At 40.2% G+C, this 20,192-nt stretch overlaps 1 long non-coding RNA gene across 1 annotated transcript in view; it reads right to left on the bottom strand.

The window, feature by feature from the left end:
• The window catches only part of LOC127369489 (uncharacterized), a 136,137-nt gene extending 117,748 nt beyond the window's left edge, over positions 1–18,389 (bottom strand). The window contains exon 1 of the long non-coding RNA XR_007886081.1: positions 18,324–18,389. This is a non-coding gene — a long non-coding RNA (uncharacterized LOC127369489). The remainder of the gene's footprint in view (positions 1–18,323) is intronic.
• Positions 18,390–20,192: the final 1,803 nt, after the last annotated feature.

The raw sequence follows: 20,192 nt of genomic DNA, 5'->3' as shown, positions 1-20,192 counted from the left end.
TGGAATGGGCGGGGCTTAAACCAGGCATGAGTGGTGCTTAAAGTGAAGTGGATGTGACTAGCCAGAAGTTGCAAATTTAAGCCTAAAATGGGTATAGGCTGGTAGGAAGTGGCCTTTATTTATTGGAAAACTATTTACAGAACAGCCTCAGGATTGAGTTTCAGGGCCATGTTTTTTATCACGAGAGTTAGAGTTACAGTTTTTATAATAGGCTACTTGCTATATTTACTTACTAGTATAGATATTTACACATTTTACCCAGAGGATACTTGTAAAAAGTACAGCCAAGTACTCAGAAAGTCATCTGCACTACCTCTGACCTAATTTTGGAACCACAATTTATTTATATATAAGTACACAATACTCACATGTTATGCATTGAAACAGTTATGGGTCACTGTAATCATTCCTCCTGTCCATACTGACAGGTGAAAGGAACCCGTCCTAGTGGAAATCCAGTACACAAGATGGAAAACCAAATGCCAAACTCTATTTGAAGTTCAGCTAAATAATAGGCTTGAGCAGACTGAGTTAGCTGAATGAAGTGGGTATCAAATTTAATCTTTTTAGTACTAAATTGCCTCTTTGTCCCAAAAACATACAACATACAAATTGTAAGCAGGTTTTAGAAAACTGACTAAATGAAAACCAGACAGCATGCACAGAAAATTTGGTTGATTTTTGAGTGTTCTGTGGACACTACAATGCATTGCACAAAAGAAAGAAAATAATTCTAGAAATAAACTGTGGATGGTGGTAAGACAGCTCCAAATATGAGTATTTAATGACATTCTTTTTGAAAATGTAATTGGCAGCGACATTCCAAACACAGCCTAAGTGACATCCAGTGTTGCACATATTGCATATCCTGTTAGTAAGATAAGACAAAACAAGATAAGATATTGATTCCCAGAGGGGAAATTCGGTTGTTGTTGCAGCAGCACAAGGACATAAATAAGTACAGATAAATAGAGGAAGTAAAAGATAAATAATAAGAGGTGTATAGAACTAAAACAAGAATGAAAGTAAAAATATAAACTATACAAGAGCAATTAAAGACAAAATTACAAGGCAAAAGTGACAGTGGTGTGATGTGTAACCCCCCAGTAACCCTGGTTCCTTAAGTGCATGTAAACTGACTCAAGATTGACCAAACTCAGTCAATGAGTCCAAATATGTGACCTCACACACGTAGTAAGCAGCTTTTGCTTGTGTGTCTGTGACCTGCTGACATTTCAGCATGTTGCTCAACTCCCCTGACTTATAGTTTGAGTGCAATGTTTCAATATTTGCCCTGCCCCACAAGGCAGCCTAACTCTCTTTTCAGAGCTCTTCTCTGAGTGAAATCGAGCACTCCAGATCCTATCTATTTGATTTCTCACAGTCCTAATATAACCTCTTCCACATGAGGCTTTTTATTACCGCTCAGGGAGACAAGCTTTATTTGCGAGCTGTTTGCTGTAGCAAATCGTTATTGCTCCATGGCATTTCAATTGAATAAGATATCAAGTTATTGTGTCATTCACTGGGCCCCAGACGTGACTCCAATAGGAAAATAAGATATTGAAATAGGGATTTTAATAAAGGGAGCTGAAGATATGATTCTACCTGAAGAGGGTAGGAAATATCAACAATAGTGTGAGAAGAATAGTATTCCCAAACTGATAGCTGTTAATCTTAAGCACTCATAGCATCCACATGCTGAGATAGAGATTCTGCTGAAAGCTCACACACACAAGCACTTTCAAAACGTCACACAGCACAGTACTGTGAGATCTTTCTCTCATGCTGGGATTTGTGATTATTTGTCTGTATTACCACATACTGCAGTGCAACGTCAAGGTGTTTTTTGCATTATTCTAACTTTCAGCTCACCCAATTCACACACACAAAATGATTTTATCTCATACACCTTGCAGTATTTAGCTTTGCAGTTATGACACAATAGAGGTGAATACCATTTGTGCTGCACTAAGCATTAAAAAATGAATTAATTAAAAATTAACCAGCAGCAGGTCTTTTCAGAGACATCGGGCCTCATGCAGCTCATGTATCAAACATACAAACAGATTTATTTGTGGCACAGTAATTTAAGAGAACCTTTCGAATTGACCAGTTTTCTTGTATTTAGTGGTCCATTTTGTTGGGGAGTACTACTGCAGATAGAAATTATAATATTATTACTATCATATTATTATTATTGTTATTAATATTATTCTATTATATGGGTTGTATAGAAACTTTTTTGTCTCCAGAGGTAGGAAATCTGATATATGTCCTCAAGTGATGTCACTTGAGTCAGCGTCAGTTGGGGCTGAAGCCCTCTCCTCATCTCTGCTGGAGGTTAATGACCTGAGGCTACATTAGCCACTACTAGCATAACACACTCCAATCTTCAACCAAACTGTCATGTTCACGTTGAATTATGTGTAATGTAGATGTCAGGTTTGAGAAAAGAAGAAGAATGTGTAGAATGAAAAAAGATGATATCTCTGGTTATGTGAGATCGACTAGGATCAGTCCATTGTGAGTCTTACAATGTTAAAGCAGTGCAATGCTAATGCTAACCAATATTTACATGGCTAAATATGTTATGTTTAAGTCTGCCAATTTCCCGACAGCAGGACTTAAATCTCTGCGGGTTGTAGCTCTTCCTTTTGCTCTTGGGTGTCACATTTTGTGAATTCAACTTGCCCACATATTGAGCAGAACAGGTAGCCATTTGAGGGCGTTAGTTATGCTAATTATCATATCTCAGGAGTATGTACCTACTGATGTGGAATCATCAAGTTTAAATGAGCAAATTAGAACCTTTTACACCTGTTTTGCTTGTGCAGTTAAGAGCAGTCAGTGAATCCAACTTCCAACACTACAAACGGGCCTCACAGAACAGAAGATGAAAGTGTTCTTGCATAAACCCCAGTGTCCCATTTATTCTGGGTTGTCCACAGATCTGTAAACAGTTTTCATGGGGATTTTGTCAGTAGAAAGCTGTTCCATTGAAATATTCACCCCCATTGTATTGGAGGAGTATGGGATAAAGCAGAAACTAGTGTTGAAATATGTTATTTGTGATTTGGTTGAAGTGACCCTTTAAAGTGACCTGGCTGACATGATTTGGAAGTTGCCAGTGAACCGCAGCAAAGTAAAGTCACACTGTAGAAAGCCTGAAGGCTCCAGGGCTTATCTTTGCAAGCCTGCTTCCACTGCTGCCGTGGAAATATTTCACCAAACCAGACCCAAATGTGTCCACACTGGGCCGCTAAAGTGTTTGGACACACACAGACACTTTTCTTTATCTGCTTGCTGTCAAAATTGTTGTGGGACACCCAGCACGACAACACTCACAAGCTCACATCAGGCAAACACAGACAAACCGAGAGACTCTTTTGCCATCCAACTGACAAACATTCACACACCTGCACACACAAGCACACACACACCTTATCACAGCAGTGGGAGGTGGTTTTGAAGCTGTGACAAACTGTCCAGCCAGCTGAGGCTATCCATGGAGAGCTTTTCTGTTCCGTTGTTTGATGCTGTTTTAGTAATTAACTCAGACAAAAGCTCCAGCAGCTCCCTTCTGATGTGCACTCAACACACACACACTCATAAACACACATTCCACATCTATCCTCCCTGATAAACAGCGAGTCTGGGGACGTGCAGAATGTGTCGACAGCATGAACAGCTTCATTCGGAAATAGTTTCAAAATGAGCATGTGGGAATCGGTGGGAAATCTCTGTTTGTGGATGTGTTGAAGAGCATGTGAGGTTTTAACCATACTTATGGTATCAAATACTAAACATTTGCCTCATAACCCGCTACAGATCCTGCAACATGAGACTCACACAGCAACAAGTGGAGTTCCATGCAATGTAAATATGTCAGCACATGATAATTCATTGTAAACTGTTAAAAGCAGCACTGGTAAGGTGAGAAACTGCAAAAATGTAGATGCTGTAAGAAAGAAAATGTCTGGGCTCTGAGCTTTTTCCCTTCAGACTGGTATTATCTGGTATATTTGCATTCTTACTGCTTTAAGAATAATTCATTCACACTTCCCAAAATGGTTTCACTGGCCAAAGCTGATTTTAAAGTGGTATTCCAGTTTAGTTTTGAACTCCCTTACAGCTGGGGGACTCTCAAGAGACAGATTAAAAAAGAATTGTCAAAATCAAAGCAGCATAGGCTGAGATATCTTTACTTTCAGTCTCCAGTATAGGCCAGGTTCCAGAAATGCTGGATCTGACATTTTCCCACAATGCAACTGGCTAATGGATTTCATTAAATGCCCACTTCTTTTAAACCTCACACCTCCACTTTGTAATAAAGGCTTTCTGTTCAACATTGTAATCACTGAGATTCCCCTGATGACATCATTAGGGTTACTTTGGGAGTTAAAGGAGCAGTGTGTAGGATTTAGTGGCATCTAGCCGCAAAGTTGCAAATTGCAATTAACTGAACATCGTTCATGTCTGTATCTGGTGACCTGACGAGTTTAGTTTGTCCCTTCTGGGCTACTGTAGAAACATGGTGGTTCAACACAGCAGACTTCTCATTCTAAGGTAACAAAAACACAACAATTCCTGTTTTCAGGTGATTATACACTAATGAGGGATACCTATAAATATTATATTCCATTTCTGCCAATAGAGCCTCCTCAATGTTACACACTGGACCTTTAGGAGGGCTCCTTGCAGAGCCACAGATATACAGGTGTTTTCACTGGCTGAGTGGAAAAAAAGCATTCAAAGAAAACTAAATGTCAGCTACATATGTGGACATGTGGTGTTTAAATTGAGATGTTCTTCGGGTTCAAAGTTCACATCTGACCTTGGAAACAGCAGTTGTGAAAACAGTCTCACCACATGGTCCATTTCGTCACTGTTCTGAGGCTTTTCACATGATCCACATCAGCAGATGTACTTCGCTTCATTGTCAATTTGTAGATCTTCAAATTTCCATTTTTTTCTCATTACTTTAAGAACATTGACCTTTGAACCTCAGCTTTTAAAGTTGACACCCATGCTTACTGGTATCGGCAAGAGCGGTTTATTACTAAAGGTCCCAGAATTCTGAGGGTAGCAAACACTCATGGAGCAGGTATTTGTAAGAAAAACAACAGGAAAGCAACTGGTTTATCTGTTTACATCGCAGCCAAACAAACTCATATTGTTTTAATAAGAGATTTTGGTCAATAATTGACCGTCATGCTGCACATGGTAGTAGTTTTCCATGCAACAACACAGTAAAATGAGTTGGAGGTGTGTGTGCTGTGTGTCGCCTGTGGCTCTTCGTCTAACAGCTCACTGTGGCTACTCCGTCTTGTTCCATTCATCTCTGTAAAAATTAAAAATGGAAAAAGCAGAAAATGACTGCTGTCTAGTTTTGTAGAGGCAGTTTTTGATAAATGATTGCAGCCAGCGCTATCTCAGTGACAAACATTGCTTTTCTCTATCTGCTGATGAAGATCATGATCAACAGCTACAAAACGGAATTTCAGGGGGTGTTGTTTTGTCAATTAGATGTTCTTCTTTGAAGTCGCGAGCTGCCGCCATCCCTGCTTATTTAAAGAGAAGAATACAGGCTAACTGGTCTATGCTTTCTGCAAACGAGGAGCACCAATGACAGTCTTTGTTGATCTTATAATGGACCATAACAGTATTTACATTTGCCACCAGGGAGTTCAGCAGTGACATGCAAACTTGTACTTTTCAAACTTCAAACCGGAGCTCTGCACAGTATTTATTTAAGTCTGTTTCTCCCCTCTCGTCTCGAGTGTTTGCTGAAATAGGAGAGCTGTGTTTTCATGTTTGGAGAGAGGGTTTCCTTGGCGAATAACTAAATACGCCTCTCATGTGGTGATACTGCTTTTAACAAGGTGAACCTTAATCCATGCTGTGTGGTTTAGTTTTTATAACATTTATTGTCCTCCTATGGTTTGACATCTTACGCTCTACATTTGTGGAGGGACGAGACTGTTTATGTTCAAAGCTTTTTGGAAAAAATTAACCATTTCGTCTTCATCACAACAAACATTACCTTTTGTGGCTACGTCAACCATGAAATCGTGTAACCGGTCCGAATGTGGGTAGCAGGAATGAACCCTTTTCAATCCTGGATTAAACAAGCAATAAAAGCGTGAGTCTCCACAAATGTCTTATTGAATCATCCAATTTCCGAGCTAAACCCTCAAATCCCACCTGGCGCTCTCAGCTGAGCTTCAAACTGACCTCCCCAAAGAAACAGCCTCACCCACATTGAAAACCCAAATAAATTCCAGGCATTGCATCGTGTAACCGAGCCAAGTAAAACATTCCACATGTATTGCTATCAGAGGAGCTTTGGGAGACTTGTGGCTTCAGCGTTGCAGACTGTCAGAGCCATTTCCAAAGCAGCATCATAAGTGAGGTCATTTTGTTGAATCACCCCCCGAAGCAAATTGCCTACGAGGCCCCTAATAACTTTATTACCACATATATCAAGGCCAGGCTTTGGTCTTGCTCGGATTTGTGGGAGACTTGGAAAGCATCCGTGAGCCGCTGTGCTGCTCTCTCCTCGTTCGTTTGACCTACAGTCATTGACGGCTTCTGTTTCCTTTTTTTCCTCTCCTCTTTGTTTCCCTGCCTGTCTTCATTAAACTTGTCAAGTTCCTGCTGCCGCTATGCCAGCCCTGTATTATGCTCTGCTGTTCTCATCACCGTGCCCTTCAGTTGCCTGGAAACTGAGTATGACGAAGACATGTGAAGAGGCAGAGAACACCTTCTGACACAAAGTAAACATCAAACCTTGTTATATAAAGTATATGGAAAGTTTTAGAATGAAAGTGAGGAGCAATTAGAGTGAAGTGTTGGGTAAATTTCCTTCTCATTATGTATTGGTGTGTCTGTGTCCTCTGCAGTTAGGTCTCCAGCTGATATATGGTTGCAGAGCACAAAAAACTGAGGACACGTAAGATCCTTGATGTCTGAGGCAACCAAGGACACTGGGATTGTGAATTTTCAATGAAAGTGAGGACACCCAAAGAAAATCACATCAAATCCGAGCTGTAGACAACAATCTACAGTACGTGGCCAAAGCAGCAAGTCCTCCAATTTAAATTAAAATTTGTCTGAGCCCTCTAGAACAACACATAAAGGGTTTTCTGATTAGCAGGACTGTTTTTGTCTGTGCCTTCACAGACTGTTACAAATCACTGATGAAAATAAATCTGCTTTATGTTGTGACAGTGCTATAGTTGAGGTTTGGTTAGGTTTAGGCAGATTGGGTTAGATTTATCAGAGGTCCTGGTTTGGGTTACAATAAGGACATTGTTAAGGTTAGGGTTATGGGGCAGAGGTAAGACTAAGTCATTATTTTGTAAGTCACAAGCAAGTCTTAAGTAGGGGTGCTGCGATATACCGGTACTGACAAGTAAAATATTTCTATTATGTTAACAAAACATATATAATTATATTAATAATCCAGCGCTTCCTAAATCATTTCTGTTTCTCCGTTCTCACGTTGTAGTTATGGTTACACACTCTTTCTCCACCTCCCTACACTCATATTGTTTGTTTAGATTTTGCGATAACTTCGTTATTAGGAATTCTTTTGCCAACGATTATTGTGTAATTAGAATCTAATATCGTGAAAACCCGAATCTCAAGTCTTTACACTCAAGTCCCAAATCCTAAACTTTGAGTTTTAAGTCCTTAACAAGATGTAATGTGCTCTTCACTAACAGTATTGCCATTGTAATAACTGAACGAATGAAACTAAATTATCATAGGTAGAATTCTTTTCAACAGACGCTCAATCACGCAACATCAGTTCTTCTCGGTTCTCCCCTGGATCTGGGGAAGTCTTCAGTGTCGACTTGCTGGGAATGAATAGCGTTAATCTTAACTACTTTTTTTCTTGTTCTTATCTTAAGTAACTATGCCAAAATTGTTTTCTTGTGATCCTGGAGTAATTATTTTCAAATAAAGTCAATATAATTTTGGTAAGACGTACAGCATAAGCAATCTTCTCAAGGATCGTTTACATGTTTAGCATTGTGGCTTATCATCTGTGGATTCCATAGTCTACTACTTTCGTCCACTCTCTAAACTGTCAAGGGTTTTGTTGAGATATAGAAAATGTATTCTTAACTTCGCAAATAGCAGTTGAAAAGACAATCACACCACAAGGTCCATTAGTATTTAATGTGCAGCTTTCAGTTGCCATGGAATTACCAGTCTCAACTTTTACACCTACATATGTAGATAAAAAGGCAATAAAGTGAGAGAAATATGTAAATTTGAACATTTACAATTCCATGGCAACTGGTGAGGAGGACTATGGTACAGGATCGAAATCTCTAGCACAACTTACCAATTAATCTTGTGGTGAGATTGTTTTGTTAGCTTCAGACAGAGTATTTACAATAGTCACCGTCAAATATTCAGTAGATAAAGGTTTGGGTGAGAAGCCGGAGCAGTGGACAGAGTCAGTTTATCATCGCAGACTGCCGTATGTGTTGACTTTTCAGAGCAGTGAAGGAACACTATATCAAATGCCATCAGTCCTAGTTGTCACCCTGCTGCCCGTTGTGTCTTGTCTATGTGCGACACACATTTCAATGCATTGTCCGGTCAGTTTTTTTTAAACCGAGACAAGGGCGGCCGATTCGTGCATCACTGCCACGCAGCGGCCGACATTAAATCAATACGGGGGGCATGTATTTGTGGGTCGCTCCGTGGCCACAGAGCTAATGACAAAACAAGACAAATTAAGTGTCTGCTTAGGCACACTTCCTCGGCTTGACAGGATGATGGGGGCGGCGTAATGGGAAAAGAGGTGGAAGAGCAGACAAGAAACCATATAGCCGAGAAGAACACTCTATTTTATGGGCCTCATTTTGAGAGCCGTTGGATATGCTGCGCACAATGTGATGTGACACTGATTACCGCCAGCATGTCAAGGCAAGATAACCTCTGTACATACATGTCATGCTGGCCATATATATATATATGTGTGTGTGTTTGTGTGTGGTTTGCCTCAAGGACCCATTGTGAGGCTGTGAAGGTGGCAGAGTTGGAGAGGCACGAGCTGATAAAGCAGACAGAGGCGTATCTCTACATCAGACGTTGGCAGTGAAAACAAATGGGGTCAGAGAAGGTCAACAACATCACAGTGTCAGTCTCAGTCTGCTGCTGGTATGACTGTTAGTCTTGCAGAAACAGGGGACTGATAGACCAACATCTGAGCTGACACACTGTTGCAAAACAGACACAGAATAGCTCGTAGTCTGGCATTTGATTCATATCAGTGAAGCTGAAGTGGGGGGGCGTCGCGTTTGAAAAATCAACAGAGCCTGAAATGATTGTGTCCGATTGCAAATTAAAGTAACGGTTAACAAGAAAGCAATGTGTTGGGAACAAGTGTGTTGTTTGTGTTGCTGTGTTCTCGTGCCAGGCTCCCGTTTTTAAAGCGTTTGCTGAAACCTTGTGGCGATTACACCCAGCCATATGTCTAGTCTGTGAACACTGTAGCTTCGCAGTCATCCAATCCATTTGGCCTTTTTTAAAAACAGCCACTCTCATCAAACGCTTTATAATTAACCATAAAATATGACTGGAGGAACTGGGGTTTGCTGTCGCTTTTGTCCGCTGTCCAAAAAACAGGCCTTGCTTCCTCTAATGGGATGATTTCATGAGTCTTTATAGCTAATTAAAACAGACTAGCATGGCTTTGTGTAGCTCCGAGTGTGTGTGCTTATTTTCTCTATATATGTTGTGATAAAAAAATAATAATTTAAACTAGAATATTACAATTGGTACTCTGAAACTCTACAGTCTACCTCCGTATACGTGGGCGGGTATTTGATTTGTGTTTTTAACCCACACATCATATCAGAAAAAGTGAAAAGACCACAGTGGAGCTACTTAGTAACCCGTCTGACATGAGTTAGAGTCCTGTAACAATAAACATGTACTTCTCCAGACTCGGTGCTCAGGGAGCTCGTGTTCACCGGGGACCAGGTTGGTTTTCTTTTTGATAACAGTCTCCTCTGTTTAAAAAGCTGCTAAATCTGTGGAAGCTGAAGTTTCTGGCTGTCTTCTTCTCTCTGTGTTTGTCTGCCTCCCTCGCCCTCTTTCTCTCTATATATACGTACTATATGAACATGGCAGTAACAATGAAACGTACTGAAATAATAAATAAACCATGAAGAAACCTGCACATAAATATTTATTTCAGCATCCTCTGCACTCTGCACCATTGCACTGTTGTTTACTGTCTACAAATGTTATTGTTTTTGTTTGTTTATATATGTATGTAATGTATGTAACTGTACATAGTAGTTTATTTCTATTTTGTTGAGAGCAATTGAGAGCAACGTAAAAACCAGCACATACCTGGCCAATACTTCTGATTCTGATTCTCCACTTCTTCCTGCTGAAACAAACTACTCATGCTGTCCATTATTAGTATGCTTTAAGTTCAGTGTAGTTATTTGTTACTTTTTTTTTTTTTTTTTTTTTACATATTTGAGGCAAATATTTTATTACTATAATTTAATATTCTGCTCTCCACTTCAACAAGACAGCTTTTAATTTGGATTATTTCCTCCCCTATTTAGTTTTTATTGTTAAAGATCAAGGCATTATTCTGTATTATCAGAATTATTACAATAATTATCATTATTACCAGCTACACTTCCCTGCCCAAATCTGTCTCCTTGAAAGGAAGTTTATATACTACTAATTTGTTTTCCCGATTTATTTTTTGAAAAATGCTTCCTGTAAAAGTATTCACTGGCAACAGTTTTTCAGTCAAGGTGTTACATTGTTGTACCAGAGTACAGGCACAGGGAGATGGTCAGGGTGGATGGTGGACGTACAAAACAAAGGATCCTAGCACTTGCATGCAGTTAGGTTTAGGAAGTGAAAGCACTTTGGTTAGAGCATAGGGAAACATCGCTTACACAAGTCTTGTGTCGTGCTTCAAGTTGGTGTTTAATTTTTTTTTACTCTTTCTCTAACCATAACCAAGTGCTTTGAGTGCCTAATATAATTATAAAAACACAAATCATACTTGAGTGTTGTCTGTCAAGTTTTGCACATATCGTCAGTATGAACATTTTGTGACATTGCGTTCATAAGAAAACATTTCTTCATATTCATAATGTTGATTATAAACCATTATTCAGGCATCATAACGTTTCTTTCACAATGTATGTGCTGTTGCAGATTAGCACTATATAAATTTCCAGTTTCCCTACCCTGTCTATATAAACAGTTTTATTTAGAAAAGGCCATTTTCAGCAGCTGGTGACTTTAGCTTTTAGCAAACGTTACTGAAACAAGAGGAAATAGTGCATAGTATTGTCTGGGACTATTTTCAGCTGCGGATTAACATACATTTGGTGCTCTAGTGAGTATTTGGAGCAGCAGGATGGTGTATGTGGGACTGAGTCAAAATAAACTACAGTGTGTGTGTTCACAGTAATGAAGGAACAGTGTGGCTCACTGATGTGTCTTTAAAACATTGGAGCCCTATGGCACAGACGTATGAGGTATATAAGGCTTTGGATATGCACACAGTACTTGTTAGTAGGATACATGCATTGTTGTTTTTTGTCTTTTCTTGTGATGGGATTGTTGATAATAAGGAAAATATAGAATATTACCATCCTTTCATATATTTTACTGGTACGATATACAGCACTGAATATTCTGCAGCGTCATTTTGTTTAATGCCCTTCTTTGATAGTATTCAAAGATGTGATTACAGTCGACTCCTCTGATACTTGAGTCCCCTGCTCTGTTTCTCTGTCTGCATCCAATTACATTTTTCTCTCTCCCTGTCAACCTCCATTTCTCTCTCCCTCCCTTTTCTGTCTGCATTCAACTCCAAATCTCTCTGTTTCTCTGTCCCACTCTTTCTATTTCTCTGTCTTTGCTGAGCACAATTTATCCCTCCATCTATCTCTCTACATCCAATTTCATTTCTCTACTTGATATATATACATTTCTCACTCACAGTCCCTTTCTCTGCATCTGACTCCAAATATTTCTGTCCCTTTCTCTTTCTCGCCCTGCCGCTATTTGTCTATGCCTGTCTCCTACTCCTCCTCCTCCTCCTCCTCAGAGTCTCCTTCCCGCTGCATCTCTTTCTCTTGCTGTCTGTCTCTATTTGTCTCAGTGGACAGGTTGGTTTCTCTGAGGGCTGCACTCTGACATGGTGAAATGGAGTTAGTTTGTTCCTGCAGTGATGGCGGCACTTTGCAGTCAGGATAACAACTCCAGATATTGACAGAGAGGAGGGAAAGGACTTCAGGGGTCACCGTGAATTGGCAGGAATGAGAGGTGAAGCCTTAAAGTACTGCACACATCAGCCGTAGGTACAATGATATATATGTGAGCCCGTGGTTCAGATAGGCTCTTTCCTTAAAGGATAATTATGGTTTATTACAAATGCAGTCTTATTTTCATAGTTTATATCAGTTATGATGACATGGTACTCATCCGCTCTAGTGCTGGAGTATGGAACAACATTTACTGCAATAGTCAGAAAGGGCTAGAAACATAATAGGTTGTAAACAAGCCAGCGGTTTAGCCAGATTATCTAAACCAAAGGAAAGCAAAATCACACACACTTTAAATGTCTACGGAAAGTACTGTAGGCCAAAGTTGAACTAGAATTTTATCCTGTACACTGTACATTTAGTGTGTTGTAAAACTTCAATTAACAGCCCAGGCTTTTGTTTGAACCCGAACTCTACCTGCTTTTAATTGGAACAGGCATCTGTATGGGACACGCCTTTCATTCCTTTTGCACTAAACTCTTGCATTAATGGGAAATGCAATCAGGTTGTTTATTTAAACCAGTATCAATATTACTTTTATAGAAATGAATAACATTATTTGATACTTTGGTGCTCATGGTTTCTGTAAAATTGCTTTTATTTGTAAAAACGTGCAGCCACGCTGGTAAAGGGGACCTGTGTTTATTTGGGTCCCTGCTTTTAAGGGAAGTTTTATGGTATATATTCTGATGCCAGTAGAGATTGTTGAGAGTGAACACAACATGAAGCAACTTGAAAAGTAGCTCTGTTATCATCTCCTCATCTAGCAAAGCCATCTCCACTGCAAACCTTCGACTGACCGTAACCCCCACTCACAATCAACAGTTACTGTTGGGAATATGATTTAAGAACAATACAGCCTGATGATGTATGATATATCCATTTAGTGACGCAGTGGTGATATCAATATGTAAAATCCAGCGCTGAACTATAAATCACGCCTATGCCATAGGCAGCTATGGCAGGACTGTTGTTAAAAGTTAGTGTCAAGTATGAATCCAGATTTATAAGCTGTGGTCTAATATTTCCTCTGCAGAGCAAAATAGATAAATGGCCCAACGTGGTGCTAACCCAGTTACCCTGCTTACTTTTGGATTTGTGTCAAGTTGTAACTTGAAACATCTTCCAATAACTGCCCTGTCAGAAAATTGAGAATTTGGATGTGACAGAAATAAGCTTGTAGGAATATGATGAAGAAATACTCTCCCTCCACTAGTAGCAGAAGGTAACTAAATACATTGACCCACTACAGTTCAGACAGATAAATGTTGCGTAGTAAAAAGTACAATATTTCAGACAGCTGTAGTTACTCTTCAGAATAAGATTTTACAGAAAGAAAAATATGATACGCTTATAAAATACACCACGTTGTTTTGGATTAAACCAGTGGTTTCCAGCCTTTTTGCAGTTTGTAATGTGGGCTCCTTGTCACATTTCAGAAGTCTATGAGTTGTTAGCACTTCTACCAAAAAGTGATTTCCACTCTAAACTTCTCACATGGTTTTTATTTGAATAACTGCCCAAGGCCCACAGAGCTATAATGTGATCCACAACAAAAATTCACATTAAAAGCAAAAAATATTTTCAGACAACAGAAAACAGATTTTTGTGTCACATCTTTGTTTTTTCATCTTCCCTCTTATGTCATGATTTACTGTGACTCTTTGGAGGGGCCCAACTCCTAGGTTGGGAACCACTGGACTAAACTAGATAACTGCATGTAAAATAGTTGAAACAATCTTACAATGTCAAATATCAGTTTATCAGTATGTATCAGTCACAGGCACAAAACTAGTACTTTTACTTTGATACTGTAACTTTTAGTTAATTAAGATGCATTTCTACTTGTAATGGAGTATTCTTACATTGTTGTATTGATAATGTTACTTCAGTAAAGTACTTCTTCCTCCATTGTCCTCTGCCACTGTGAAGACAGCTGAGTTTCACCTCCAAATATTGTTGCTGCTCTGAAGTCAGCTTTGGGCCAGCGCTGGCACATGGAATCAGACCAGTCTACTGGGACCGATTCTGGTGCATCATTCATCATCGAGTCTGGCAACAAGGCATGTTGGATTTAGGCTGTCATTGGGCTGAGACCTTTTGACTACTCGGGTGGCACTGAAAACAAAAACTGCATCTCTGAACTTAGAAGACCTGCTGAAGCCAGAGAAGGACATCATGGGCATTTTTAAAAAAATATGTCCCAGCCAGCAGGTGAGTTTCTTTGTTAAATGTAATTACCAGTCTGCTGAGTGGAATATATATTCCTCACTGTTGCTACACCTTTTAAAATCCCATTTAGTTGTGCTGAGGAGACTGGAGAGCCTATTAGCTTTTTAGGGTGAAAGCCAGATTCATTTAGAGAAATTAATTTCAAGAGGTATTGCCCATGCACAGCCGGAGGATGGTGATATATCCTGAGCAGCATGTGATGTGAAATGTCGTGCATCGGTTTGCTGCTGGGGGAATTTCGGTCTTATTGACGGGTCAGTCCCTTACTCTGATTGCATTTTTGTGGCATTTAAATTTCTTACCTTTGTGCTGCATTAAAAATACTAGTGCATTTAACATGGGTGTCAATATGTTTGTGTCACATGGTCCTCTGCACCACAAATAGCCTTCATTTTATGTGAAAATCCCCTCAGCTGTTCTGCAAACTACCACTTCCTGTCAATGTTAGGTCTGAATCAGATGTCAGCTTTTTTTCTCATGTCTCATCCTGTCTTCTGTCACTTCCTGCCAGTCTAAATGATCCAAGACTAGATGACCAGTCCTCTCACATGACGCAGTGTCACCAGACCTTGTGACAAAGACAGAAATACAAAGGACTCACACCAATATGTTAAAATAGCCACATGAAAAATAAAGCGTGACAGCACACACACTGTATGAGTGCTCCATGTCCACTCACACAAGCTCACACGGTGAGACTGATAAGCCACCTCCCACCCCTCCAGCAACACACACTCATGTACAAAGGCCAGCGTCTCGTGTTCCTCAGTAGCCCATCTCACTGTTTCAGCTAATCTTTACCATCACAGGCCGGGCCGCCATTGTTGGGATTTCCTCTACTTAATTACTAGGACACTGCACTTTGTGCTTACTGTGCTGCTGTTTCAGGCTCCATTTCGAACCCTGTTGTGTCTTTAATCCCCCTGTGAGGTTTGAGGGCCAGAGGGGCAGCTAGGTTTACCACCTGTTGTGGCAATTACTAACTGAACAAAGAATGTGGAAGGGAGGGGCTTCGTTTCACCTATCAATGTTTTTTATTTTACCCAGGAAACAGTCATTACACTGTTATCAGTTCCAATAAAGCTGCTCTAGATTTTTATGTGAAAATCCATCTAAATTTGCCCATCAACACTAACTGAGAAGGAAACTTCTCCCTCCACAGAAAGCGAGAGAAATACAAGCTACATAAACAGCATGGAGCGTTGGTTAACAAGATGAACAATGGCTCATTATATTCCACCTCCTCCACCCTCACCCAAGACCTCTGAGGTTAAGAATTTGCAGTTTAACGGTGTCATGTTATATGATTTCTTAACAGGAGCAGGGTGAAAGTCATAATAAAAAGCCTTTATTAGCTACATGGCATGTTCATGAGACAATTTTGAAAAAAGTTTCACCCTTGGTAGGTGTTCATTTGGGTTCAAAGCAGAAGAGGATTAAAAACAATTCAAAGAGAATAATTCATGAGTACTTTTTTCATGCATAATATTATAAAGGTGACATTTAGGCTGATAACTGTTTATATTGTTGTTTTTTCTTTCTTTCTTCCTCTCATTGTCTAAATTTTCCAGTCTCCCTTGAATGAATGTACAGAAAAGAAACAGATGTACTTCTGTTTTATCCAATGTAAGAATCCACACAGACTGCGAGACTTGCACAAACAGTGTGCGTCATGTTTTCAGGCTTTTTTCTGGCATGCTTAATGTAGCGTAATCTCCCCAGACAGCTGTTGAAATCACACAACTCTTCCACAGTTTATATGTTGAGACCAGTATATACTGTATAATGACTGATCAAGGCCCCCGGTTTAACTCTGAGCTTTCTAGTTTCACTGTATGCAGACTGTTCATGTTCTCCCTTTTGATGTGGACACCCAGGTCGACTTACCCCTTGAACTCACCATTGTTCTTCTGCACAAGGTTATCTCTTACCAGCCCAGTATCTTTAAGGAATTACATTTATATTGTATACATAAAGTATATACACCTCATGATTTACAGGAAGTAGTGTTTCCCTTACACAGAGAATCATCAAGAAATGATGTAGGGCTGTGGGGCTGGCTGTTGGGCCTGTAGTGCATAATTTGAAAGTTTGTGTTTCCTCACAGATGTACTTTTTTTAAATACATAACTACAACCTTTCCCTAACCTTGGCCATAAATTAGTTATTAGATATTAGATATTGCAGAAAAACTAAATGTTGGCATTAAAGGTCCATTGTGTAACATTTAGAAAGGATCTAATTGCAGAAATGGAATATAATTTTCATTAGTGTATAATCACCTAAACATAGAAACTGTGTTTTTCGTCCCTTAGAATGAGATGTTGGGGTTTTGGAAAATCGTCCAATATCACGCTCCTGTCTGGTGATGAGGTTGCTCTGTTGATTTGCTATTTATTATGCACACAGTAGGATGTCAGCCCCAAAAGTGTGGAAGTGAAGGATAGTTCCCTCCCCACTACATGCCAGTTTATATCTGAAGGGCACACCTTAATATAGAAACTATATGACTAAGGTTTATTTGAAAAACTTGGATGGACTTTAAGTGTATATATTAGCCAATATACTGTATAGATTGCTACGTATAGATCCCCCTGAGAGCAGAGGGTTTCTACTGCAGTCACCAAGGTGATTTTAGGGAGGGTAATCTCTCATAATTCAAGTCGGATGGATTCACCGGAAATCAAATCAGCTTCCCAGACTGTGAGCTGAGGAGGCAATATCCCAGTGCAATTCTTCATTGACCTACATAGCATTTCTCCCTGACAGTTCCCTCTCCCTCCCCTCCATTGCCCTGATCTCGGGGGCTTCTCCCTGTGCGTTTGATGATGAGCAGCACAATATTCATCATCTCAGCCTCCGAACTGGGGGAAAAAAACCAAGTGGAGAATAGAAAATTAACCCATCCGAAGAAAAAAAAAAAAAAACATATCTACACCAAAAATTGGAATTTGCCAGGCGGTTTGCTCCCTGGCTTTCCAGAAATGTAATTAAGCATCAGACACAATCGCGAATCTGTGTGTCTCCAAAAAGTGTTCGCTTGATTAGGTATCGAGGATAATTTCCATCAGTGATGATGTGAAATTGGGGTGCTGCAAGTTCGATATGTGTGCGTGTGTGCCCCAAGTTCACACACACACACACACCCACACCCATTTGCAGTTGAATGCTGTCACATGTGCAGACACTCATGCAGACCCACATGCACGCCCAGAGACAGACAGTAGGCTCCCTCATCATTAATTCAGGAGCCATCACTCTCACCCTCCTTCTGCCCCTGAGAAGCTCTCGATGCTTCCCGGCAACATTATGCATATTTATTCATACATCCGTGCTTCACTAAATGTCACTGTAAATGTTTCTACTTCTAATGAAGCCATTTCTTTATGTTTTTGTTCTATTCCTTCTACCCCACCCCACCCTCTGTGTTTCCTGTTTGAATGAGGAATATCCCTGAAAACGTTTCAGGTTCGTTGTACTTTCTCTATTACCATAATGTCTCTAAACTTCAGAAGCGCTTTATTCAGCCCTCTGCTAATTCCATTCACACTTAGTTTCACCTCGCTCCAAACGCCTCGGAGGAGAAACACTGCCTTTGTAGCAATTACTCCAGACCTTGATCTGACTGAACCCCGCTCCCACCACCGCCCTCCCCACCGCTCAAGAGTCAGCGGTGCAGGAATTTTTCAGGGTCTCCTCTGTTTCCTATGTCTGCAACCAGAGCCCCAGAAAGTGCACGTAAGAGAGCCAGCTTACTTTGTCTTCTGTTTGTTCCCCTCCTCTTTGTTTTCGAATCCATTCACCTCTCTCGTTCCCTGTTTCCCCACCTCCTGTTTCACACAAACACGCACATGTGCATTCCACATTCCTGTGGACAAAAAACCCTCGATTACGACACACTGGCGAAGTTTGAAGGTGTGTTCAAGAGTGCGTGAAACATTCTTCGGCTGGTAATAATCAACAGCTGCAGAAATTGTGAAACAGTTACAGCAGCATCTATACAGTGAGAGCTATATAACCCCCTATTCATGTGCACAATAACCCTTCAGCTTGTAGCTGTCTTTTACTGCGGTTGTCATGGAGGAGAAACTGGAACACAGTATGATTAGTAGGTAACAAGGTCTTTTAAAAAGTTCATGATCTGCACCTCTAATCCACTTTGTAATGCAGTGGAACAGGAACATGCATTTAAATATTCCTGCTGGTGGAGGAAATACCATATCTGTCATCTCATACCTAACTTAAAAGTCCAGAGTATGTGCCGCAGTGAGGTCCCTGATGCACTCTGTGACAGTCAGAGTACTTGTTTCTACAGAGGATACTGCCAAGATGGATATGGTGTAGCTCATATCAAAGGTTGGGGTTTTTAGTGCATAAATCCAAGGGATTAAATGGTCCATGTGACAGCAGCAAGCAAGCCTCAGTGTCTGACTGAGATCAGTGCAACAAACGTTGGATGATATGACATCAGGACTGGCATCCTGCACCCTATCATTTGGGGCAGCAGGGCCGAAAATATCAGGCCTTGCTGTGCAGCTGCAATCGGAAAAAAAAATCTCTGAATGGGTGGCCTAGGGTATTCTCCAGAGACTTCAAGCTGATTTGATTTGAGTACTGTTTTGGGTGCATTATAAGTCTGTAAGGGCAACTAGTATATCAGGTCAGTTGTCCGGTATAGCCTCAGGGCGTTTTCAGACCTATAGATTGTTTGCTCTGGTCTGAATCAGTAGTTGAGTTGGTAAACATTTCACATTTCACACAGAAAAAATTTCAAGTGAACCAAAATGCATCGCTAAAAGCCCTGTGAGAACATTCACTCTTCATATTGATTAAATGTGTCTTGGGTGGAAGCAAAAAAGTAAACACAGGAAGGTTAGGTAGAGGGTCCTATCAGTCCAAATATCAAGAGGGCAACGTGTTTCATTGCTAGTCTAAGTCATACCTTGATTGATTCGGGTACCTGCTAGCAACTGTTGATTCCTCTCATGTCTATCCAGATGTTCAGCTCAGACTTGCACAGTATGCTTTGTAGCTGGGTCTGATCGAGGTCAGGTTATGTTCCTACCACAAACAAACTGCTCCAGAAGTAATTCCAAGCGAAGGGTACCATAAGGGAAATGGAACCACTGTCCGATTTAACTGCACTAAACAACAGAGGTTTCTTCATGGACGCCAAAATTTCTTGTTAAATCTTACTTACTTAATAGATTACAGTGATAGTGATTTGTGATGCAGAACAACTTAATATTCACAATTGATATCCTTACTGGAGTTTCCCCAAAGATTTTAATGGTAGCTTCTACATACAGGTGGGGGACAAAACCGACATAAAGTGTATCAATACAGTCCAGTATCCCTCAGAATTACGCCCGTATCGGTGCCGATATTCAGCTCCAATACAAGAAGGAATGTGGCGTTTATGTAGCAAGATGAAAATAAGGGTGGGGAGGTTGGGTGGTGAATGGACGTGTAGTGTTATCTTACTTTTCTGACTTTGATGTAGGAGACCAGAGATTGTGTCCCATCACAGACGTATAATTAATATTTTCATTTTTATCAACTGTAAGTCATTCTAGTTGCCATACCCCACCCATATTTTATTTGCCATAACCGTGATCTGTCCAT

Source organism: Dicentrarchus labrax, unplaced genomic scaffold (assembly GCF_905237075.1).
Source record: "Dicentrarchus labrax unplaced genomic scaffold, dlabrax2021, whole genome shotgun sequence".
Taxonomy (NCBI): domain Eukaryota; kingdom Metazoa; phylum Chordata; class Actinopteri; family Moronidae; genus Dicentrarchus; species Dicentrarchus labrax.
Note: the sequence above shows the minus strand (reverse complement) of the source record. Positions and strands in the feature narration are given on the sequence as shown.